Source organism: Columba livia, chromosome 8 (assembly GCF_036013475.1).
Source record: "Columba livia isolate bColLiv1 breed racing homer chromosome 8, bColLiv1.pat.W.v2, whole genome shotgun sequence".
NCBI classification, from domain to species: Eukaryota; Metazoa; Chordata; class Aves; order Columbiformes; family Columbidae; genus Columba; species Columba livia.
Window position 1 is genome coordinate 654,748 of NC_088609.1, and position 25,394 is coordinate 680,141.

At 45.5% G+C, this 25,394-nt stretch overlaps 1 long non-coding RNA gene across 1 annotated transcript in view; it reads left to right on the plus strand.

Annotated features, from left to right (window-relative positions):
• The first annotated feature begins 448 nt into the window (after window positions 1-448).
• LOC110365621 (uncharacterized) overlaps window positions 449-25,394 on the plus strand; it is a 128,948-nt gene continuing 104,002 nt past the window's right edge. The window contains exons 1-2 of the long non-coding RNA XR_010474188.1: window positions 449-965; window positions 25,236-25,376. This is a non-coding gene — a long non-coding RNA (uncharacterized LOC110365621). The remainder of the gene's footprint in view (window positions 966-25,235; window positions 25,377-25,394) is intronic.

Below are 25,394 nucleotides of genomic sequence, written 5' to 3' on the forward strand. Positions count from 1 at the left end.
TACCATGTTGTACTTACTAGTAAAGCCAATGGTACATCCTACTGTGTTGTACTTATTAGTAAAGCCAATGGTACATCCTATCATGTTGTACTCATTAGTAAAGCCAATGGTACATCCTATCGTGTTGTACTCATTAGTAAAGCCAATGGTACATCCTACTGTGTTGTGCTCATTAGAAAAGTCAGTGGTTAATTTGGACTGTCTCAGGAACTAAAGATATTTGATGAAACTGAAATCTGAAGGCCAAGATCAGCTTTGGAGCAAACAGATGTAACCCCTTGGGGTCTGTGTGGCTGGTGCTGTGTGCCATGACGGGGGGGTTGTGTGCCATGACGGGGGGGTTGTGTGCCATGACGGGGGGGTGTGTGCCGTGAGGGGGGTGTGTGCCGTGAGGGGGGTGTGTGCCGTGAGGGGGGTGTGTAGTGGTTTGCTCTTTTTTTTTTTTTTTTTTTAAATGGAATGGTTAGGGTAGATTCGCTTTTATTTCAGTAATGTCTGAAAGGCTGTTATCCCACGATGTTACGTATACTAGAAAGGTCCACTGGCAGCCTCCTTCAAGAGTTTAGTGACCTATGCAAATGTTCTAGCATTGCTCTAACTTATGGTAAATAGGACCAAGTAAGAAAAGAGATGCAAGATCCCCCAGCTCAGGGCTACGGAAGCGGAATAGGAGCAGCCCGCGCATTCCAAAGGTAACAATATTTAGCCACGCGGAGGTGCTGCCGGGGCTCCCGCGCAGCTGGCGCGGCCGGGACCGCTAGAGTGCAGCAGAGACCGCGTTTCCGCCGCCGTCCCACTCCCGCATCCCGCACGCGCGGAGCGGCGCTGGAGCGGCGCTGGAGCCGCCCGCCCTGCGGCTGCCCGGTGCTGGCTGACTGACACCGGCTTTTCCCTTCTTTTGCTTGGCGCTCAGCGTTACGTGCCATCCGGTTCCTCTGAGAGCATTTCCCTCATGTGCACCCCAGGTGTGTGCAGTCCAGTGGGAAGCTGGGCTCTGTTTGACCTTGGCTGGGTTTTAACTCTAAATAGCATGTTAGGGAAGGAGTTAATAATCTAAATATACTGTGGGGGCATTCGTAATGCAGATTCCAAACTGAATTTCGGAAGTTTGTCTCTTTACTAGAATGCTTTGTGTGGTGGCTTGTCCACTCTTGCAGTGAGCCAATGTGTAACGATACCTCAGGTGTTTTATGCTTTCTCTTGGTCATATTCTCCATTACAAGAGCAGAATGAAAGAGCAAAACTGTCTGTACTCCTAAAATATATTACTGCGATTGCAGTGGCTGCCAGGATGTTCGTTATTAACCATTCAAAGAGAGGCAACACGCGGAGGTGAGGGGTGGCGGGGAGCAGCGCTGTGCCTGGTGCAGGCTGGAAGGGGACGTGGCTCCTGAGCCTGCTCTTGCACCGGCCACTCCACAAAGGACAGGCTCGGGGCTCTTCTGGCGTACTCCTCAGTGTGCTGGGCGTGAGGAGCATCGGTGTGGTGTGGACTGAGTGGAAGAATCAGATACTGGTTAAATGGCTTTCGGTGTGGCAAGAAAGGCTAGAGCGGGCAAACTGATCAAATCTTGGACAGTACTTAACTGATGAAAATAAGTGCTATTATGATGGTACAAAAAGTTCTCAAGCTTTTTGGATGACAAATCGTGATTATTCCGGAAGACTAGTGCATTGCTGTACCATTGTCCCTGTACCCAGCGTTATCAAAGCACTTCTTTATATTGAAGATCTGCCACAGATATTATAATCTGCTGAAATGCGGTGCCACAATGTGAACACGTGTTCACAGCTCTGATACTCTGAGGATTAATTTGCAGTCTTGGTTGATTCAGTGGGAGTAGGAGTCTTGTTGTTTCTGAAAATCCCCGTGAGTCTCTTTGCACTTTCAGGTACATAAAAACCTTGAAAATCTCCCCCATAGTATCCTATAACTTGAGACACTTCATTTCAGTTTTAGAGTAGACTCTGAAGTCTGCAGAAGGTAACAGTGGTGACACTTATTCTATCTGAGCAGCTGCAGATTACGTTATTTAATATCTGTTTTATCTGTGTTTCAGAAGTGATTTTGGTGTTCCAACAAAGGCAGACTTGTCTTATGAGAATCAAAATTATACCTAATTGCATTCTGCTTTGGGAGATTCTGTCAATCACACAACTGTGTGAATTGGAAGAGACACATGATTGCAACTATGAATAACTTCTCCAGAGTCTGAGTACTGTATATCATAATTCATAGCAAGATACAGTATCTTCAGAGTAGCTGTTTTGTACCAAAGGGTATCTTTTGACTCTCAGAAATGAGTTGACTTTCTTTGAGGGGACATACAGGAGGAGGCATTCTGAAACGGAAGGTTCTGAATACTAAAATAGGTCTCTTGACCACCTTCCTCTGTGTGTAATTCCCAACAACACCATGAACAGGTGGAGAAATTCCTACCCTGAGAACAGCCTGCCTTTGAACCACCTCTACACCATCCAGAGCTGGGCAGGTAGTAAATCAGCAGTAGGTACAGACTGTCAATGAGTAATTAAGAGAATGTTAATGATGCGGACATATTTGAGCCATGTGTTGTAAGTGCCTGCTGATGCTGTGGGTTTTCCTGTGTTTATGTGGACAGGTAAAGGTAATCAGGTCCTTTTTGCTGTTGCATTCCTGGTTTATTTTTTCCCAGTTAAGTTTAGTCCTCCTTTGTTCCTGGCTCTTACTAATGAGTGTCAACAAATACTGACCACTTTTACTTCAGAATCTGAGTTTTTATAAGAGCTTTGAGTAATTAAATGTATGTGTATTGAATTAATTTGGTAAGTTACTAGTCTTTCTTGAGTGCTGTAGGATTACGTTTTAAGAACTGGCAGCAGGGTCAGTCCAACAATCACTGCACCAGACATCTCTGCCTTTGAAGGGCAGACAATAGGGTTTTGTGCCCCTGTAGCTGGTTTGCCAGTGTTAATGTTCACTTTGTTTGTGTCTCTAAATTGCGCCAACTATCTCCAGTGACATTTAACGTACATATGTGAAGGGATTGGCATTTCTAGATTGTCAGAGTCTTATTGGATGAAAAAACTGATTTTTGTCACGGGACATCTGTTTTATTGTTAATTAGACAAAATAGGAAAGACATCAGAAGAGTACACACAGAAACTATTTCATAGTTCCTGCTCAAAAATCTTACTCCGATCCCTTGAAATTAATGGTGCTTTGCAGATTTTCACATTTCAATGTGAATTTCATTTAGGAAGTTTCAGGAACAAATGGCAGGGAGTTGTTATCCATCTGTGCCTGTGTCTCTACAATTCAGTTGTTCCCTGCCGTTGTACAGTGTCTCCTTTCAGAACTATCAGAAGAGAGAAAACAACCAAGGAGTCCATTTATCATTAAAAAAACCCAAACCAACCTCAAAACCAACCACAACAATTTATATCATCATCACAGCTCATGTTTTGTGCTTCTCGAAGAAAGACGTGCTATTTATGTTTTCCCATGAGGTGAACTGATCTTTTAGACGATTGTGAACTTCTGGATGTGAAGATCCTGTGTGTCTTGTGGAGTTGTTTTTCTTTTTCTGGTCAAATTAGTGTATAAAGCCTCCACTAGACCACCTCTTTACCATTTTCAGTTGTTCTTCAGGATCTGTCCTGTTGAGCTGCAGAAAAGGAGGAAGGTGTAAAATATACTGTCCCGGTGAAACGCAAGTTTTAACCTGTGATAATATGTCATTATTTCAGGATGAAGGCAAATGAGGTCTCTCCTGGGAATAAGGGAAAACAAGGCATTAGAGCAGCAATTGGGACTGGTGTAATGGTGTGCGAGGTCAGCTGGAGATGGGGGAGACTCAGCTAAGGCTGAGGTGGTTGCATCTGTTTTGCTTACAATGATGCGTCTATATCTTTGGAAGCGAGCGCTGGGTGGACTCCAAGGAGCAGTGAGGAGTGTGGAGCCAACTCAGCTCTGCCCTCTGCTCCTGCACCCTTGGGCAGGGCCCCACTGTGGTCTTGTGCAGTTTGATGGGGAAGCAAAGGGGGGACCCTGGCTTTGGCAGGAGTGACCCTTAGAGCTGGAAAGGGGGGAAAACTCTTCCTGGCTTGGGAAATGTGCGGTAGAAATGAAGTAGAGGCTGCAGAGCAAGCCATGGGCTGCACAGTTGGCATTGGACACTATCCACGCTCACCAAGTGCTGCTGGTGGGACGAGATGAAGAAGAAACTGGAAAAGCAGAATCTGACGAGGGAGGGGGAGGTGGGGTGGATTTTACGTCCCTGCAGTGATGTTAGCAGAGAAGTGAACTGACTCCAACCATGCACACAGCCCCTTTTCCGTCGCTGGAAATGAAGCAGTCTACAGAGCCCTTTTCCTGCGTGTGCACAGGGAGTGAGAGCAGTTGTTGGTGAAAGCTGCACTTCTGGAGTTGCCACGTGAGACTGGAGACCTGTCCACTAGGCACTTGTTTTGTGGTAGTGTCAGTAGTGGATGCTCCGTGGGAATGCAAGAGAGATTCAGAAGGATGTTTGAGTTAACTGTCTCCTGTCCTTGAATGTACAAAACCTTTTCAACAATGGTATAAAATCCCTAGTGCCTCCCAAGACTTTCACAGATGTGGTCAGATAAGAGTTGTTTTCCATGCTGGCCTCATGAAAACATTGCAGAGCCATTGTATATGTCACTTAGAGTGAGGGTCCTCCATTTCAAGCACAGAAGTGCACATTATTATCCTGTTCCTAGCCCCAAAATGTTTTTAGTTCTTCTACTATGTAATATCCATTAGCTGAAAATACAGGGCCATTATTCTCAATGCTGTACCCCCTCTTCCCCTGCTTCTTGGTCTGGGACTCATGCTAGGGATAGACTTGGCAAAATACTTTCATTAGTGTGACTAAGAGAGGCTTACAGCATGTTTAATTTAAAAGCAAGATTGATACCCTTTATTAGCGAGTGGGAGCAATCCCTGCCTTTTCCTCTGAAACAGCTCCATATCTGTTTGGCTCTGGAGTGTGCAATCTTGATGAATTGTGAGTTAACTTAATGGAGAGGAAAATGTGTGTAGTGCTGTGTGAGGGCAAAAGGGAAAAATACAGAGTAAGAATCGATGGAAGAGAGAAGAGACTTGATGGAAAACGAAATGGCCTCTTCCCCAAAAAGTTGATGAAGGGAAAATACCCAGACTTGGAAGCAGGCTCAGCGGGGACGCAGGAGGCGAGGCAGTCGCTGCGGGGAGAGGTGGATCACAGATTTGGGGTTCTGAAGATAAGGGTAGGAATGTTTGAATGGAAGACCCTGGTTCTGGCCCATCTTTGCTCAGGTTACACAGGCAGAACTCAAACCAGAAAAAAGGTGAAAAAGTTCCTCTCTCCCCATGAAGTGCAGGTTCTAAAATAGGCACTAGAAATGTAACTCTGTCAGCAGAATATTTCACAATGTTTTCAAATGTTAGTGTCTTTTCCTGTGGTTACTGACTCTTAAACAATTGCTATGAATGGCAGTTGTTTGTTTGTGTGTGTTGCTGTTTTCTACACCATAGATTTCTGCTACCTGGGTATATTCAGAGCTAAACTCCGTTGCGTAGCTGGCTAAATCAGTGCTGTTACTTCTGTCAGGGGTAGTGACGGTCCAGGCTGTCCTGATGGCTCTAACTAACCCCTGTTTTCAGAGTCTGCTGCTACTAATATATAAACCAGAAGGAGCTCGCGTGGCTTTCCGAGTCAGGTGATTATCAGGTGTGGCTGTTGGAGCTGGGACGGGAAACACCCGAAAATGAGCTGAACTGAGGAAACACTGAGAGATGAAGCGGAAGAGCAGGATGCTGAATGCCAATGTGCTCTCGCGGTGTTCCGGGGGAGTTTTGTTTGTATGATAATGAATAGAATGTAAGGATCTATCCCAAACTTTGGCATGCAAAAAGTCAACATCACTTTCCTTTTACCATTTTTTTCTTTCTTTTTTTTTTTTTTTTTTTTAATTTAAAGGCGGCTACAGGAAGCTAAACCCAAGATCAACAGTTACATGATGTTTAAGTGTACATATAATGAGTATTAACAGCTATTTCCATGTTACACAGGGAAGTTACACACCGTGGGGGGATATATTTATTTCTATAAGGACAAATATCTGCACAAACCGGTGCCAGCTGTGTTTCCGAGTGGGTATGTTGAACTTCAAGCCCGCAAGAAGGTTCTGTGTTTGTATCCAGCGCTGGCTGGTGTGACTTACAAGAGGTTAGGAGCTGTGCCGCGATCTTTGAGGTTGACCTGAAGAAATAAGTGGTTTATTTGGTAGTTTTCTTTTTTTTTTTCCCTTTTTTAAAAAATAATTTTTGGACACCTCTGTAGACCCCTGAGGCATCTTATCTGTCTTTGTGCCACACTTTCTAACTCTCCTTTGCAATCCTGGGAACCTGAAATTCAATGTGGTGAGATTCCCATTCAGATACTCTATTTGAGTACCTGAAAATTTAAGAAAGAAATCAAATACCACAAAAGCCATGACAGAAATCAGCCTTTTGGCAACAGAGCTATTGTTGCTCTGTGGTCTTTGTGCCGGTCAGGAGGAGGCACTGTGGGCAGTGACCGTGGGGAGGAGGGTGCGTCATCTCGCGTGTCTGTAATTGCTGAATCTGCTGTATAGGAGATCTCGCTGTCCTTCTGCGGGCTGCTGTTTCAGTCACAGTCACAGGATGGCCAGGGTTGAAGGGACCTCTGGAGATCGCCCAGTCCAAGCCATCTGCTAAAGCAGGGTCGGGAAACTAAACCCAAGATCAACAGTTACATGATGTTTAAGTATACATATAATGAGTATTAACAGCTATTTCCATGTTACACAGGGAAGTTACACACCACAGGGGGATATATTTATTTCTATAAGGACAAATATCTGCACAAACCGGTGCCAGCTGTGTTTCCGAGTGGGTATGTTGAACTTCAAGCCCGCAAGAAGGTTCTGTGTTTGTATCCAGCGCTGGCTGGTGTGACTTACAAGAGGTTAGGAGCTGTGCCGCGATCTTTGAGGTTGACCTGAAGAAATAAGTGGTTTATTTGGTAGTTTTCTTTTTTTTTTCCCTTTTTTTAAAAAATAATTTTTGGACACCTCTGTACCAGAGTAAAATGCACAGGAAGGTGTCCAGGGGGTTTGAATGTCTCGGATAAGGAGACTCCACACCCGCTCTGGGCAGACTGGGCCAGGTCTGCCACCCTCAAATAAACAAGTTTCTACTCATGTTCAGATGGAGCCTCCTGTGCTTCAGCCTGCACCCATTGCCCCTCATCCTGTTGTCAGGCACCACTGAGAGGAGTCTGGTCCCATCCTCTTAACACCCTCTCTTGAGGTATTCACAGCCACCGAGATCCCCTCTCAGCCTGCTCTTCTCCAGGCTGAGCAGACCCAGCGCTGTCTCTCCTCCTGAGAAAGATGCTCCAGACATGAGTGTTGCTGAGACGGGGGGAATGGCAGGGCCAGACAAGCGGTGACCACGCATTTGAAAAGCAGCGTGTGAAGAACAGCTGAGGGTGGAGTGTGAGGTGATGCTCAGCAGGGCCGGGAGGGTGGCGCTGGCGCTCACCAGGGTGGTGTCTGCGCTGCCTGGGCAGGAGCTCCGGGCAGGGCTGGGCAGCAGCGCTGCGGGGTGCGTGGAGCCCCCGGGGGCCGCCCAGGCCAGGCTCCCTGCGCTGGCTGCGGCAGCTCGGACCTCGGTCAACAGGCGGAAGGCAGCGAGAGGGAAATGACCCTGTCACCCCAGAGTCACCTGCGGGTCTGTTACAGCACCACGAGCACAGGTCGCTCACGAGTAGAGGATTTACCCCAGCGCTTGCAAGACCTTTCATCAGAGAACCGGTGGCCGTCTGTTAGGAGCTCTGGGGGTGCTCGGCGTAGATACCTGTATGTAATGCACCAACATTTAACAAGCTAAGAAACATGGGAAGAAAGAAGCAGGACTCAAAACATCTGGTAGAAGATGCAAAAGTTTATAATAAAGAAAAAAAAAGGAAAAGGGGAAAAAACCAACCAGCAGTTGAAAAGGGATGGAATCTTTAATGATAGAGTCCTAGATAAAAGACTGAAATATTTATATCACCTTTTTAACCTGAATTTTATAGCAATGAAGTTTAACATATATCTTCTATTACCTTTGTCAAGTTTATGACTAGCTCACATTTATGGATCCCTTAAATATGTATAAGACAGTTTTACTTATCTTGTTTACATGGGTTTTCTCTTTGGGCGTTTGTCTCCATCACTGCATAGCATGTTTATGGTAATTTCCAATAATACATGTATATCAGAGGCAGTTTAAATGACACTTAGCCTTGAATATATTTAAGAATTTTTTTTTTTCCTTGTAGCCAGTAGGAAGTCAAAAGATATATGAAAAGCTATTAATTTTCAAATGATAGTAACACAAACAATATTAAAACTTGTATTTGCTCTTGGAACAGTGTGGGGGAGAAATATATAACAAATGAGGTGTCACACAGTCAGTTATTAAAATAGTAAATTAATAAACTCAACATTCAATCTTTTCTTTCCACCTATCGAGGATAATCTGGACAGTGGTTTGATGATTAGGGGGAACAAAATGTGTCTGATTATTTGTTAGCTTTAATCAGGGGCTTTGTTTAAGACCACTCAGTAAACATTTGCTTGCCGTGAGCTGGAAGGGGATTCCCCGTGTGTTATCCGGAGTGCGCACCGTCGGTCCTGGTGCTGTGCTCAGGGTGCTGAAGGGTCTGGCAGTGTCTCCTCCCTGCGCGGGGCTGGTGCTGGGGGCTGGATCTGGGGGCTGGTGCTGCGTCCGTGCAGCAAGGAAGGGTTGTGTTGCAAAGGTGTCTCTGGAGCAGACATGGAAGAAACAACAAAACAAACACCCCCCTTTCCCCCCCCAAACAACAACAAACCCCAACCAACCAAAAAAATCCAACCCCCCCAAAAACCAACCACAAACCCATTAAGTTGGGAGGTTGTGGCTTAGAGTCCCCGAACTGTGCTCCCAGGCGGTGGCTGAGCGGGAGCGGAGCACGGGTGCTGTGCAGACCTGGCTGTGCAGTGCCTGGTAATGCACGTTACTTTCAGCTTCATGGAAAGGTGTGATCGTGCCCAGAGATGGTTGTTTTGGGGTGTACTTCTGGTGCTTTTGGCCAGGGTCCAGTTAATTCCTGTTTCTAAGTACATCAATAGCACGTATCTCTATGAAATACAAACCGATGCTTGAGTGTAATGGGAACTGGATTCCCTGGGCTTTTGAAAGTGTGACTGCACATTTATCTAACCTTTTGGTGCTGGGAAACCCTTAGAAATATGCTCCCTAATCTTGTTAATTTTAAAAAATTGCTTTTATGGAGATACTATGAAAAGCTGCCAGTTTGTTCAGGAATCGAGCTCTGTGGCCTTTGATGGAGTGATGGAGACAGACATTAGGGACACCAGAAAGCACAGCTGTTAATGACAATGATGGGGGAGTCCTTCGTACTTTGGAAATTTCAGAAAGCATGCACCATTCCCCTCTGGGCCAGCCCAGGCAGCCGTGCGTTCCTGCTGCTGGCAACAGCAAAGCTTACTGTTAGAAATTGCTTGTTTGTTTTTAAATTAACGTTTAGAGAAAAGTGTGATGTCTTTGAACTAATAAACTCATTTGTATTGTTTGCAATTAAAGGTAGATACAGCATCCTTGCTGCATGCATGTGAATGTGTAAGTGCAGCTCATAGAAATTTGCTATATTGCAAATGTAGAAAGAGCCATCACACGGGGAACAGCCTTTCAGAGGAGGAAGCAAGGGATGAAATTCCTTTTATGAATAAACCCAAATTGAATGATTGTGCATATGCATTTCTATTTGCTTTCTCTCTGTTCTTTGTTCTCCTTTAGCGCTGCATTTGCATGCAGGCTGCTAGTGATGGGAATGCAGAGCTCCCGGAGAGCGGGGCTGCGTGCTGGCATTGATCTAGTGGTCTGCGCCAGCTCAGTGGTGCAAGATCTGCTTTAATTTCCTCTTCCTTTTGTTCTGGTGCCTCTGTGCTTTAGATGAAGACTTTTCTTTTGCTACTTCCAGAAATTTTGAGTAGTCACAGCTATTTTGTATCCAAATAACCACGACCCGTTTCTCTGCGATACACAACTGCAGAGCTCCCAATGAGCTGGGTCGCACTCTTATGAACGCCCGAGCTTCTCCACGTTGTTGACTTTGGGGAGGTTTGATTTTCAGTTAGACTAAATGGGGAGTGGGCACTTCGAAGCTGTCAGGGTGTGAGGTTGGAGACCATGTGCTTCTGGAAAGAAACTTCCGATACCATTTTGATGGGAGGTTCCAAACCTGAACAAGGAAGGGCCAGGAGCGTGTCCTCTTCACATAGACATTTGGGTTGACGAGGGTCATGGAGGCAGTATATGGAGCAGCCTTGGAGAATGTGTGTGACTTGGCCATCATCTCTTTTTGTACTGGTAATGTTGGGCAAAGAAATAATACACAGCAAAAAACATTTTTAAGTTGGTTTGTCTCCTGTATTCGGAAAAAACTAAAGGGTGCCTTTTCCTTGCTAGTTTTCCTTGGCAGGAACAGCATAAATGCCTTCATAAAGGAGGAAGGCTTTGTAAGTGCTGCAATTGCTGGAGTGTTTTTGGCATCTGCTTTTCTCTCGGTGCTAAATATGTAACTGTGCAGTGGTACAATGGGTATTTACAGGGCTTGATCCAGAGTCGGGGGTTTCAGGCTTTCTGCCTACTCTTGGCGTGGCTTTCTCCAGTGAATTTGTTAGGATTACGTCCTCTGAAAGAATCGGCAGAACTCATTAGTTTCTGTTCTTTAATTTTACGTAACATACCCTCATTTTCTGCAGGAGCTGTATGCAGTAGTTGCCTTCATTCGTTTCCCAACTGGGTTTCATACAGACTGTTTTCAAGGCTGCTTTAATGGAAACTAGTACAGAAAAAAATGTGGAGGATATATTAGTGGGTTACGGGTTATTTGTGTTTCACTCCATCCCCCCTAAGCTATTTGTACACCTCGGCTGTCTTTGGGATCCGGTCCTTATACCACGGCTTTCCTTTCTTTAGAGGTGCTGGCAAGCTGTTTCAGCCCTTGCCAAGAGAGCCGTTCTCGCACACCACAGGTGCGCGGCCGCTGAGCGCACAGGGCTGGCCATGAGTTACCCTTCCAGCTCTCTGGAAGGCGGCTCCACTTTGAGCAGCAGCTCCGAGTGCTGTTGGCCTCACCTGGGGCTTGCAGGTCTTCTGACCTCGTGCTTTGCAGCTGTGGGATGGCTCTTGGACGGGAAGCAGATTGACCTTCCAAGGCAGCAAAGAGATAACGCGGTGTGTCCTTGCCCGGCAATACCCTCCTGCGTGTGCAGGCTGCGAGCGCACCCAGCGCTGGGTCGCGGTGGCTGGTTGAGCAGCAGCTCCCCTTGTTGGGGATCTACTGACGGTGTGATGGAGCGTGACAGGGGTTGCACATCTGGAGGTGTTGCCATGCAGGTGGGCGCAGTGAGGGAGGTTATCTGCTGGGCAGAGGCTGCAGCAAAGGGGGTGAATGCTGCTTGTAATGAAGAAACTGAGCAGAATTACAAGCAGCAGATTAATTACTTGCCTCAAAAGGAAAATGTGCTTAGTTTCAAACTGGTTGTTCCAGTGAGCCTTGTATTGTACAACACTCACCTGAGACAGAGGCTGACAGGCTGTCCCAACCTTTAATTGACTAATTAATAGTTATTAATTAGTATTCCCTGCAGTTGTAGTCTCAACCATGAGTTAATTGATTCTGATGGGGAATTAAATGTCCCATGTCAGAGATGAGTGCCCATAACAGCATCTGAGGCAGTTATTTTGTGTAATAGACTAAACCAAACCTGGTTTATGTGTGTGTGCACACTGATACTAAATTGCACAACCCCCTGGTTTTGTTTCTGTAAACCTATTGCTCTGTGCCTGTTGGATCCTCTGGTTTGTAAACACCTAACAACAACTGTTGTTAGACAACTGTTACAAAGCCGGGAGAGAGGGGATGCTGTTTTCAGACCCATGCTCGGATGTGGGATCTGTTTCTCTCTGAAAACTGCCATAAAAACATCTGCCTTTCCAAATCACTTCTGTCGTGAGCTAAAATCCTCCGGAGACGAGAGCTAACTGGTAGATTCCATAGTTCAGTATTCCAGCACTGACAGGCTGCAGTATTCCATAGCAGCATAAATATCATTGTGTCTGTGAAGTTTATTAGGTTAAGAGGTTTTGGAAAATGGGCTCTAATGGGCAGTATGGTTTGACAGGCAGGTGCGGCTGACAGAACAGACACCAGTTTTCCTGTTCAATCGATGCTGTTTCTGCGGGTGAGCCCCTGCTGGCCGGGGGCGGCTGGGCAGCCCTGGCTCGGGCAGCCAGTGCCGTGCCGTGCCGTCTGAGTTGTCCTGTGCTGCACTAAAGCTCCTGAAGCTGAAGGAGCCTTACCCAAGGCTTTTCCGCAGGGTTATTTGGCTTGGCGCTACTCAAATTCAATCTGTTGCATTTTCTGATATTATAAGAGCTCCTAGAATTTCTTAGTTCAAAATGTAAACATAGGAAATATACATTAATATATTGAATGGACCTCTTCTAACTCTGAAGCCAAGTGGGTCATTGCTATGTTATGGGCCATGTGCAAACCACACAGGGTAAAATGCTGACCCTGCCAAAGCTGATGGGTGTTTGCTAAGCAGCAGAACCAGGGTACGCACAGAATATCTGGGTCTGGGGGGCGGCGCTGTGCGGATGTGGGCGCCACGGCTGCCGCGCAGCAGCAGTGGAGCGGATTGCAGGTTCTCTTACGATGGCTGTGAGCGGTAAACCCAGCAGTGAAAGTGTGCAGTCTGTCTCCAAAAAGCACCAACGACACCTTTCTGTCACCTGGCCATGGGATATTTTATCTTGCTTAATAGACTTGGTTGTTGATTGGAACTCTCCATGGAGGAGACTGAAAGACAGTTTGATCTTCTCCAAAGTGATGATTGAGAGGTGAATGGGGGTGAGGGGAGACTGACAAATGGTTCTGAATTTAACACTTTAGGCTAAGGCACTGAATGCCCAATTAACATTTAAACAGAAGAGAGTTGCCTTGCAGGTCAGAAAAAGGGATGCTGAATTATTTTGAAAAATTCAGATGTCAGGCAAGGATGGGGAAGATTTACATGTTAATGGGATCCTCAGCAGGAGCAGAAACCTTGGAGTGGTGATGGCAGGGAAATAGATGCACCCATCTGCGCCTCCAGATGTTATCACAGAAAGCTGAGTAGTCCCACACTTTTTTGGGACAAAAAAAATGAGCAAAGAGACAGACTGTGAAAGAGCCTCACGTTACCTTTGAAACCTTTCTGCAGAACAGGCCTTCCCGCTTGGCCTGACAGTGCAGCAGTGTAATACGTAAGCTCTGGGTTAAGTATGGGCCTGGCTTTGGGTGCCCGTGGCTGGAGCTGGACCCCGGGCACCTTGGAAGAGAAGGGACAGAGCAGGAGCGTTACTGGTGGGACGGGACGAACACAGCTGAGCCCGGCCCGAGTCTGGCTGAGGTGACTGTAACGAAGTTGTAAGAGTGCTTGGTCTGGTTAGGCTTGACATTAGGCCTTAAACCAGATGATGTTTTTTTTATTCTTATGCAAAAATTAGAGAGAAAACATTTTTTTCCAGTTAGGAATCTTCATAGTGAGGCAGGTTCTACAGTGAACCAACGTAGCCTGCACAGACCTTCTCTTGAAGATACACCGTGTCCTGAAGCACCCGTTCAAGGAATGTATGGAATGGTTGTGTTTTATGAGTTTACTACATTTCTGACTCCCGTTTACTTTAATAAACTTTGAATTAAACTGAGGCCAATGACAGAAGCCAATAGCAATAAAGAACTCTGCTGTCATTTTTGTACTGAAAAATACGTCACAGGAAGGATCCAATATCCATGGCAATAGGCTTGTTTTCCTCTCTGTGTTAGTATGCGAGGACCCAAGAAGCTTGCTGAACATGAGCTGTAGCAGGTGATTGTGCAGCGGTTCAGCCTGGGCAAGGCACTGGGCACTGGGGAAGCTCTTAGATGTCAGGCATTTTGTAACTCAGCTGATTTCCCTTGGTCAGCGGCAGCCGCGAAGATGTAGTCTCTGGGCAGATCGCTCTGCAGTTGGGATGTTGAGGCTGGTTTCCTTTCTGAAGCAGTGTGAGTCAGCTCCAGGCAAGCCTAAGCATTAGAGTGGAACTAAAACATAAACTGGAACCAATCCTAAATATATTTGCATCCAGATTTTGGCAGACATTGTTACAGCTTTTTGTGTTTTATGTGCCTTTTTAATTTCCCCGTGAAATATATTTTGGTAAAGTTATAAGGTTTTTAAACCACTTAAAGTTGTTGACTCTTCCACTTATGCTAATGGTGCCTCTTGCTCATCTACTTTAGAGAGAATGACTCAAAACTTGGCCTTATCTAGGCATCTGTTAGTAAGAATTCCTGCTCTTGAGAACAAAAAACAATGAGGAAAGAAAGAAACAAAACCAAATTATATGATTTTTCTTAGTGTGTGAGGATGTACGACACCAGAGGGAGGTCTTTGAAGTGACTGAACACTGCAGAGATTGGAGTCTTGCATTCAGCTTTGCTGTAAGTGGGACAGGATCCTGACTGAAAACAGAAACCTGTCCCGGTCTTGTTCACCTTCTCACTACAGAAAACGTTGATTCGGTCTGTATGCATAAGAACAAAGACATTCAAAAGCGAGTTAAGACAGCTGGAGTAGTGCTCCCACCTTACCTTTCTCCTTGTTTAGCCACCCCAGCAGCAAGGCAGCAAATTCAATTCACGGATGGGATTTTAAATTAGTTTCAACTGACACTAAATTGAGCCTAACCTTTGAACAGGCGCAGAGCTCCGTTCTGTCCTTTTGCATGAGTCTAAATGTTTCAGACTTTTGTTAGAATGGCTTTGGTGGTGACAGTGCAGCAAAATAATGTACTTTTATTGTTAGTGCACCTTTTCGGGTCCCATTTTTTTTCTTTAGAGTTGCAGTATCTTTGCTAATGCAAAGAAAGTGGCTAAACCATCCCCCTCCAAAGCAGCGGCATCGGGCTTCTTGGCCTACGTGGGCTCTTGATAGCAATAGAAGTAGCCTGCAGCTACTGTCAAGACTGCATAAGGACCGCGGATCTGGTCACCTGAGGAGGTACATGGAGCACCAGCTCTGCTGCCCTTGTGGCGCTGACGGGCTTTCTCGGCAGTGTGTGTTTCCTGCAGCTTTCAAGGTCAAGTCTGAGTTTCGGGTACTTTCAGTGAGGCTTTTTTGTTCCTTCGCTCTTTGCAAATGTGTCACTAGTCAGAGTTTCTATACAGCTACAGAAATGTTAATAATGGATATACCAGTGAAATCAGATTTTTTTAAAGCTATATATAAAATAGCTGAATAATTTGTCATCAATTATTTATTTGGTTTATTGTATTTCAAAGCAGAAGAAATGCATGCTATTTCTGGTCAGTATTTTAAATTAGCTTTTCAGTCCTACAAGCACTAGGTGGACAGTATATATATTTGATGAATAGACTTGTTTGACTTTTGGCACTACTTGTACGAGTAAAGCTGCGTGTGCTTGCAGTGTGAGAACAGCAAAGTAGTGAAATGCTGTGTATTTAGAGCAAGCCCGTTGCAAAGACACCTGGGTAGCACACAAAGACAAGATTTCTCTGATAGAGCAATGAGAAGCAAGGATGCTTTCCCCTTATATGCAGTCTATGACAAAACGTTTTAAGCAAATATTTCAATATAATCCTGTTGTTAGAAATATCCATGCTGATAAACAGACTTTCTAAAGTGAGCGCAAAACTTGGAGGCAGTAATCGCTATTTTCAGCTATAGCAAGTCTTTGCGAAGACCCCAGCACAGTCACCCAAGTACCTCGGCGCTGCCTACGAGAGGGGCTCGGGAAGACTGAGCTTTTATCCATTGGTATGAAGATGTCTGGTTTCATGGTTGGGGTTGGGAATGCGGGTCCCATCCTGTTCAGCACTGAATACCTCTGGGGGGCAGCAGTTGACTCAGACCATGGGAAAAATACAGAGGTGCTTGATCTACATGCGTACAAAGGTATATTTAAACATCATTGCTGTGGTTTCCTCTCATTATAATACATATTATTCATGCCATTAATGAAGTTCATCCCTAGATACAGCTATTGTGAACATACCAGGTACAATCCTTACCGCCGGGCCTCTTTTTGCCACTTCTGCAATATTGACAGATAAGGCTAAACGTAGGTTACTTGTACCTGCTGGATATTCCTTTATGCTGCTAGAAAAGCGCAAAGAATCTGATATAAATGATAATTCAAGTCTAATGTGGTTTGTTCATTTATACTAGGCAAGCTCTTTGTGCAATAGAAAAAGTTCTTTATAGACAGGAAATATTTAATAATAAAGATTGCTCTATTTTGGTGCTGATTTATTGCTTTTTGACATCTTAATTAAATCCTGCTCCACAAAGTGGTGATTGGTAGTGTCATGATTTCTAATCTGTGCCCATAAAATAAGTTTTTCCTGTGTTGCTTTTTTCCCCCTCGATTTGATTTTTCATTTAAAACTCACTCATGTGGCCGGACGTGAACCAGCGGCGAGGAGGGTCCCATCCGCCCCTCCTGCGCCGGGGGGTGCGGAGCAGAGCGGGGCTGTGGGGATCCTGAAGAGCGCACTCAGCCTCCGAAGAGCTGTGCGGGCAGACCGGAACGGAGCTCTCCCTCTTTGCAGTGCTACAGGCGATAAAATAGTGCACAGAGGCACAGGGAATTTTGTACAAGAGTTAGTGTTATTGGGTGTTATTTCAACTGTGTTGAGTTCTGCTTTGTACCTCACTGCAAACTCCTTTACACCCATGAAGATGTTTTTCAGAATAAGGAGAGAACAATAAGAACGAGCCGGTTATTTTCTAGAAGGCCCTGTCCCCAAGCAAAGAAAGGCGTGTTGGGTTTGGTTTGGTTTAGTTTGTTGTTTTGTTTTTTTGGAAGAATTTGCTAGTTCCCATGAAAAACTCTGCTGAAGTGTTGCAGATCAAATGCACCGGCCTACCACTGTATGAGCTCTCCTTCACAGAGCATGAATGCTGCGATTTGCCAATGTACATTTCGCTTTTCAGAACATCACAAAACCAGTTTACGGTTCGGAACATTCACAAAGCTGCCACTTTTAAACTTTGCTCCTGAACGCACGGCGCGTGTTTCCCACGCTTAAAAGCAGCGGGGGGTGCTGTGTTTGGTTTTGTCTCCAGGTGTCCTTTAGATAAACAGAACCCCCCAGCCTCAAATGGAACAGCAGTTTGAAGGGATGATCCACGTGTCTGAATTCCCTGGCCAGAATGCCAGGCGGTTGTTGTTTTATCCCACGTTTCGGGATGCTCCCGGGCTCCGTTTGCTGTAACTTCCTGTGCTCTAGGTCAGTGCGTGTTCTAACGCAGTTAGAGTGACCGAGGATGTCACAGTTAATACCCGAACGCTGAGCGGGCATCTCCAGTGTCTTCCCTACGTTATGCTGGTTATGCGCTGAGTCTCTGTGTGGACCAAGAGTTAAAGTGCTGCTTTGGCTTCTCCTGATTTACCAGAATAAATTCCAAGTGCAGATAACCCTGCACCATGCTGAGAAAATAATTGCAATAGAGAGAAATTTTGCTGGTGGAAACATAGATGAATATTCTCTATCAGCCTATTTTTGTCACCGGGAAAGATGAACAGCACCTCTCTACTGATGCCTCGCAAAAGATGGTGGAGCTTTCGAAGCATTGTGCCCTTGTTGTTGCTGCTGACAGCAACAAATAACCATTGACCTTCTTGTGGTTCGTCCCTCCAAGGGCCTGGAGGCAGCGGCTGATGGGAGCCTGAGGCACGGGCTGCAACGTGCAGCGCTGCACCGCAGCTGCAGATGCCCCATTGCAGGAATTAGTGTGTTGTTTTAAAGATTCCAGGGCTTGGATGCATTTCTTTGAAACACACGCTAGAACTGGTGTTTACCAAACTGTTGCCAGGGCGTTATGCATTGGGATATTGTGATGGAGGGATGAACACATTGCCACAGATGCAGCGTGTGCTTTTAAACTTTATTTTATTTTGTGTGTCTGTATTGACTCAGCACCATGGCAGCTGTTCTCTTGTCAAATAGCTTTGTTTTCCTGAGGCACAGTCTATACTCATTTCAGGAAGTTGTAGAGGAAGGAGAGAAATAAAGGACTGCAGATGAATTTCTGAACACAACCACTCTCACGCTATTTAGGAGTGGATGTTACATCCATGCATGCTTCTGCAGGTGGACTGCAAAGAAACGGAAGCGTGGAGGTTTTAAGACAGAAGGGTATTCTGAAAGGATGGGATGCTAGTATTTTTAACAGTGTGCGTGAATCAGGCCATGAATTACCATGTGCAAAGGGCAAGTGTGCCTGTTTTACAGGTGGGCAGTAGAAGTGTAGCCCTCAAGTGGTTTGCCCAGTATTTCAGCGTCTGAGAAAGGTGAAAATAGGACAAATGCAGCCCCGCCACTATCAGACCTTCCAGGGAGTGTTTCTGGGGTGAGCTCTGTGTTATTCCATTTCCCGGGGAAGGGTTGTAAGCTCTGTGCTATTCTATTTCCCGGGGAAGGGTTGTGAGCTCCGCTGCACTGACCTGCACTCTCACTTGCCTGCTTGCTCCTCTCTTCCAAAGACGCAGAACTGCCTCACGGAGGATGAAGAATGCAGACCTTGCTGAAAACTAATAGGGAAGGGTCTTAATATTGGAAAGAGATTTTCTTGTCTATGTACTACATGCTTAAAAAGAGAACCTTTAGTATCTGATTAAGGTTTACTTTCTTACAGCAGATTTTATTCCTTTTTTCATACATATTACTTTCTTTTGTAATTTTTTTGTTTTCCACAGGAATGCAGAATTCCAAAGAACCTTCCTGTTCTTAGACCATATCCCCTCTTGGGGCGGGCAGTGAATGTCTAGTTGGCATTAGGTGAGCTCGCTGCCTTTAGAGATGTCACTAACACATACCTGGGTTGTTAAATACTGGTAGGAGTAGAACATCTCAGCGAATCGGGGAAGTGTAAGGCAAACTTCAACATGCTGGTGCTGAGCTCGTTGGAAGGGGGAGAAATGCTAGGTAGCCTCTCTTAGGTAATTTGTATTCAGTGGATTCTCCCCCAGTGTCCTGTTATATTTATCCTGAGACATCTGTCAGGAGTCAACCAAAGGATTAGGAAAGAACACTTGGAGTTGCTCGGGCTGTCCCAGCCAGATGCTTGGCCTTAAAGGATGTGTTAAGTACGGGGTGATTCAAATTGAGAAGCTCAGCAGCTTTATAGTCTCCCGGTGTCTAAAGCCGCTCCGGCTGCCAGCGGCGGCGGCTCCAGCGCTGGCTCATTGCGGGGTGCGTTGGGTACATCTTGTCACTGCTGCCCCAGGAGCGAAGATCCGGGAAGGAAAGCTCCCAGCCATTTCTTTCCTGTCGTAGACTAAGCACCTGAAAATAATTATATCCCTTTACTGGAAATATTTGGCATCAGTGCTGGGGCTCCACCATTAGCATTTTCTACAGTTTCTTTCCAGACTGCCAGTTCTGTTTTATTAGTGCCTCGTTAGTGTGATGAAACGATGACAATCTTCTAGCCTTGCTGTGGATGCAGCCAAGTGGCATAAGAACATTTTTCTACAAAAGTAACTGAATAAAAGACTGAAATGGCCAACTAATAACAGCACATGCCTTACTTTATCTGTAGATGCTGGCCATACATACATTACAATCTCTCAAGGTTTTGTTCATTGAATCTAAGAAGATATGCTACTATTTCAACTAAATCCCAGTACAGTTTTCCAAAATACTGTTTATTCTTTAAGTCCTCCCTTTCCAAGATTTCTAGCAGTTTTGCTGCTTGCATATCAAGTCTTTGGCAGAAGTGTCTGTGCCTAATGGGCCCCTGAGTAGAGGACAATCTATCTAATTGAGGGCTGATCTTAAGCCATATTCTCTTATCACCGTCACAGAAACATACAGAAATACCCTGGAATTTTGAATGGGCTTGAATCAAAGCCTTGATGGAAGTCTGGATCTTACAGTTTTACAGCCAGTCCTTTATCTGTATGCTATTTTTACTCATAAACTCTAAATTGTTGTTGACTCTGGAAAAGTTTGTGTCTGCCTTGCCTTGGGCTTTTCTGTGCTCAGACCAGGCACAAACGCCTGAACGTCTCATTGGGCACGGCCGTGTGTCCCTGCATTGGCTGAATCCATGGGCAAACAAATACGATGCTATGAACGACTGTCAGGAAATCAAAGGTCATTTTACCATCCAAAGCGACTGCTCCTGTCCCTTTCCCACTTCTGTGGCCAACTCACCTTTCTGATCAAAACCACCTTGAGTCATAATGTGGAGTCAGGTATCTAAGGTGTCTCTTTGCTTCCACCAGTTCAATGTTGTCTAGCTCTTCATTCTTGCGCTACCACAGACACTAAAAGAAACCAAAACCCCACAAAGGTGTAGGACCTGCTTAATTTATACCACTTAACTTTTGTCTGTCCTCTGTGTTTCTTTACCTGCTCTCATATCCTAGATTTGTCCAACTGAGACCGCGTGCCCGTAGGCCAGGGCACACCTCAGAGAGTGGTAATTAATGTTTGGACCTTCCTCTTCACTGCGGCATGTCAAGCACATCCTCTGCTGCCTGAGACCTGGCGAACAGTAGGAAGGTTATAAAGCGCTGTTTGAAATGAGTCTCTGTGCAGTCATTAAAGTGCATTCATTATCTGTCTATCTGCCTATCTCTTATCTTACTGTTTTTTCCTTCAGTTCTCCTTGACCCAAAACTGCACTCTCGTTTTCCATCAGTTTTCAGTCCTCTTTACCTGGCCAACTTCCTAATTCAATTCTGCAACCAAAATATCCAGAAACACTGTTAAACTCCCCTCTCGAATAGCCTGGTGCTCTAGAGGGCCAGTGCCAACCATGCCATTTCTTTATCTTTGCTTGTGGATGTAAGGAAAAAGGATGAATTCTCATGCTAGGTTCTCTAATTTGTACTGACTGCTTCTACCCTACGGGTCCTCTTCTGAGGGATCTCCTCTGAAAAGCGATTTGGGACTGTTAGTCTCCCCTTTTTACAGTCCTCTTGTTGGTAGGGGCACTGCAGCACTGGCCTGGGCAGACTCGGCTCTGTGTTTCTGCTGAGATCAGCACCTGCTCTGCCCAAGCTTTCCTGCCCTTCCCTGGCAGCTGTTTCACAGCGTTCTCTGTGTGGGTTCTGGTTTTTTTTCCAGTCTGTTCTGTTTGTTTTCCAGTCAGCCCGAACCTGCTCCATTCCTACTGTTGTCAGGCGCTTCCCTGTTTTCCTCTATTAATGTCTAATGCCATCTCAAGACTTTCTTCCAAGTGCTGAAGACTGTTTTTTTGTCTTGAATGCATTTTTGAAAGACTGCACAGGAGTAAGGATCTTGTAAAACCGAAACAATAATTGCATTATGCAGAGTAGCTCTGTTTTGATTTGTGAAGAGGAAAAAGAACCACAGAAAGAGGAGTCCAATTTAGCTGCCCGGTACTTTTTGTTAGCTAGGTCTGCTGCAGTATTTTGATTTTATTCTAGTTAAACGTTGTAGCTGAAGCCTGTGCATTTTTGGTAATGTTTCCTGGAGCAGAGCGGTACTTTAATTGCCACCGTGCTTGTCTGATGCTTTGGCCAGGTATCGCGGTGACGGTGGAAGGTGCTGCCTTGCCAGCAGTGATGCAGCTGACAACAGTACAGCTGTGTGTCTGGAGAAGTGAAAATTGAGTTTTCTGCCCTTAGGAGTATGAAAAGAGAAGGCTTGTTCTGAGAGAAAAACGTAGAACTTTGTGTAGGAAGTTGTCTCTTATATCTAGTTATACTGCATGCTAAATAGACTGTTCTTGACCTGTGACTGCAGACACCCTCATGTACCTGTCTGCCTCCTAGCATTGCCACAGTTTTCCATTTAAGAAGCATTTTCAAAGTATTCCTAGTTGTTTTCTGGCCTTATGAGCGCCTACAGCTTCTTGGGCCTGCACCTGCAAAGCTGCTTGTGTAGCGATGCCAACGTGCCTGCTGTCCCGCTCAAGCCAAAGCCCCGGAGCTCCTGCGCTACGTCTCTGGAACGCAGCGTGGAAATGTCTGTCTTGTAAATGTGTGCAATCCCATAGGGTGCTCAGAGCACCCCCACTGCTCCCCGCGGTGGGAAGAGAAGGCAGAGTGCCAAGTGAGAGGGCAGTGATGAGGAGTATACAAAGAGTGGGGGTAAGAAAAGTGTTGTGTGTGCTGAGACGTGGCCACTTAAAACACCTGACCGCGCGTGAGGGTGGAGGGTGACAGAACGGCTGCCAAGCGAAGGGCAGGGGAGCACACATGTTTACAGCCCTCGGTCTGAAGGGCCAGAGCCCCCAGCCCCTGCTCCCTGCGTCTCTCCCGAGGGGGTGAGCATGCTAATTTTCAAAATGGCTTGAGAATGTCCAGCACAACATACGTGGGTTTGTTCAGTGCGGGGTGGGGCAGCACTGTGTCATAGCCAAGTGCTCCCTGTGTTTTTCACGTTCAAAGAGTCGTTGGTGCCTGGCAGATATCATTCCAAACTCCTATGTCCGCAAGAAACTATAGAGAGGAGATGAACCACTAAATGGGAGAAAATGGGTTTGTTTCTGCTAATTTCAACAGAATTGCCTCTCCTGCCAGCACCTGAGAAAGAAACCAGGGCCTTAGATTTTATCTGAGAATTAAAACTGTAAATTGAGTATTTTGTATTTCGAACCAGTAGATGTCAGCAGTTCCTTTTGAAACGGTTCTGGAAATGCAGCAGTCAATGAACTGACTTGTTCACATCCGAACTTCTCTGTGGTATATGAACATTTCCCCTCAAGAAATGTATAAAATGATGAGGACTGACAACATTCTCCTAGTTATTGGTGAGAGCGACATGAAGAAACATGGAAAAATTTGCTCTTGATAACAACAAAATATTAAATTGGGTACATTTTAAAGGTATAGTTCTTGGTGGTTGTGCCGCTGCATGACATAGCTTTCACATTTGTGCAGTCTGGTATAGTCTTTAAAATGGGAGGGTGGTGGTTGTTTTTGGTAGCTCAGGTGGTACAGTAACCCAGGTGTGTTACCATTGATGGAGTAGGTAGTAGGTGTCTGCCTGTAGCTGGGTATATGTTGTTTCTTATGTTCATGTCTAGAGTAAAAGACAACATCCCACATTCTTGTAACGGTCCAATTTTTAATCTCTTATTTGGTATATGGTTTTTAGAAGCATGAACATGGTATGAAATGGTTTTATTCTTTTAGTCTATAAATCAAGAATACTATCACCGAAATCTGGATTGGTAGCTACTCTAAAAGTACCCCAGTGGGTTGAAAATAAAGCACATAATGTCCTTATTGCTGGTTTTTGGTCTGCGTTGCTAATGATGCTGAAATTAACACCCTTACACTGATCCACTCGTTTGACCTTGAGCCAATATCAAACGCGTCTGCAGAAGCTTCTGAAGCAGCATTTATTCGATCTGGAGTCAGCAGGGGGAGCTCACCCCCGGCTGCTTCAACTTGCCGGATGCTGCTTATTAAAGACATTTTAAACTAGGCCATTTTATTTACACACATGTGTGCACACCCACTCACCCCCTTAGAGATGTATATGGGGCTCCTAGGGTTTATAATCTATACATTAGCAGGCTGTTTAGAGAGTCTCATTCTCATATCCTCATCCCAGACCTTTGCTAAAAAGACGGGTTAAATGACCAAATGTTTAAAAAGAGTCCAGAAATGATGCAGTAAGCTGCGAGTTAGCCCAGACCTCTAAGGAAGCTGAATGCTCTGGTGTGTAGTCAGTAAGAAGTCAAAACCAGCCCGTTGTCAATATTTTACCATTATATTAGTAAAATAGACATTTTAAAAAAATTGATTAGGAAAAGATGCATGCTGATGACAGTCATACTAAGCTGCTTCCTTTTTGTTTCACGTGAATAAAAATTACTTATACCATAGGTGCCCAATATTTTCAGGGCTATCATTTGTATGAGTTAGTGCAAGTCAGAGGCAGCCTGTGAAAGGTCTTTTCTGCCACAGCCCAGTGGCAAATGGTGGTGGTTTATTCTATGGGGTGTATACATCTGTTTAGAGGATTCTTAACCAGGTTATCATCACTGTATATAAGGGAAATACAATTTCTGCATATGGATCCTGAGCCTCTACATGTAAAGCAGCACTTTAAATTTGTTCTGGCAGGTGACAGTTAAATGGCCCAAGGTCACAGAGCAGACAGGGACGTTGCTGGAAGAGACACCTTATCTCCTCGGGTTTCTGTGCTGCTCAGCGGCAGTGCCACGTCATTGCTTTGGGCAAATGAAGAGATTCTCTATTTTCTGATGGCCTCTAAAGTTTTCAGATGTTTGTTAACGTATCATGTATTATTTCCCCAGGTACTCTTTCATTGTAACTGAGAATGTTTTAACCTGTTGATTGTATTGATTTTTGATGTGGAAATAGAAGGCTGCTCCATTTCAAACTAAATTTCAAGGGCATGAAGATTGTTAGAATGGAAAAGCCACTTAGCTCAACATAGTTGTTCTTTTGTTTGTATCGCAGTCAGGCAAAGAAAGAGCTTGAGAAGTCCTACACCTATTTTCTCTATCCTGGATGGATAGAATTGGGAGGAGAAGGTGAAGCTCAGGTGCAGTGCGAGAGGACGCGCCGGCTGTGCCTGTGCTGGCGGTGCCTGGGAACGCGGCAGCTGCGTGCCCGGCTCAGTCGGGGCTGCCGGCACTGCTGCGCCATGCCCGGCTCAGCCGGGGCTGCCGGCACTGCTGCGCCATGCCCGGCTCAGCCGGGGCGGCCGCACCTTGCCCAGCTCAGCCGGTGCTGCCGTGCCGTGCCTGGCTCAGCACCACACCGCTGGGGCAGTGCAGGGACAGGAGCCTCCAAACCGGGGACCCACAGTGACGGGCCCACTCAGGGTCCAGTTGGCGCACTGCAAAGCAGCAACGTGCTTATGTGACTTGTGTTCTAAATGCTGAATGAATTTCTGTGTCCTGTCTCCCAACACTCATTTATTTATTTTTTTCTTTAACTGCAGCCCTAAGCTAGGATTATGGCTTTTAGGAGTTGTCCTTAAGTCCTTTCCTTTGGCTGCATGCTGTATAATTTTTCCATTTAATATGAATTTCTCGTTTTGGTCAATTGCTCCTAGTCCTATTACTTCATAGTAATCTACATTTGATGCACGTTTCCTTTACAGGCCCAGCCATCTCCCTCAAAGTCATTCCCGGTACAAGGTGGGCCTGAGCCGGCGTGCGCCAGACTCCGCGGCAATATTCCCATTGTTCACGATGAATTTGCAACCTGAAGATGAGGATGAAAACCCTTGTCAGCCATACAGGTTAGTGAGCTGGGTTCA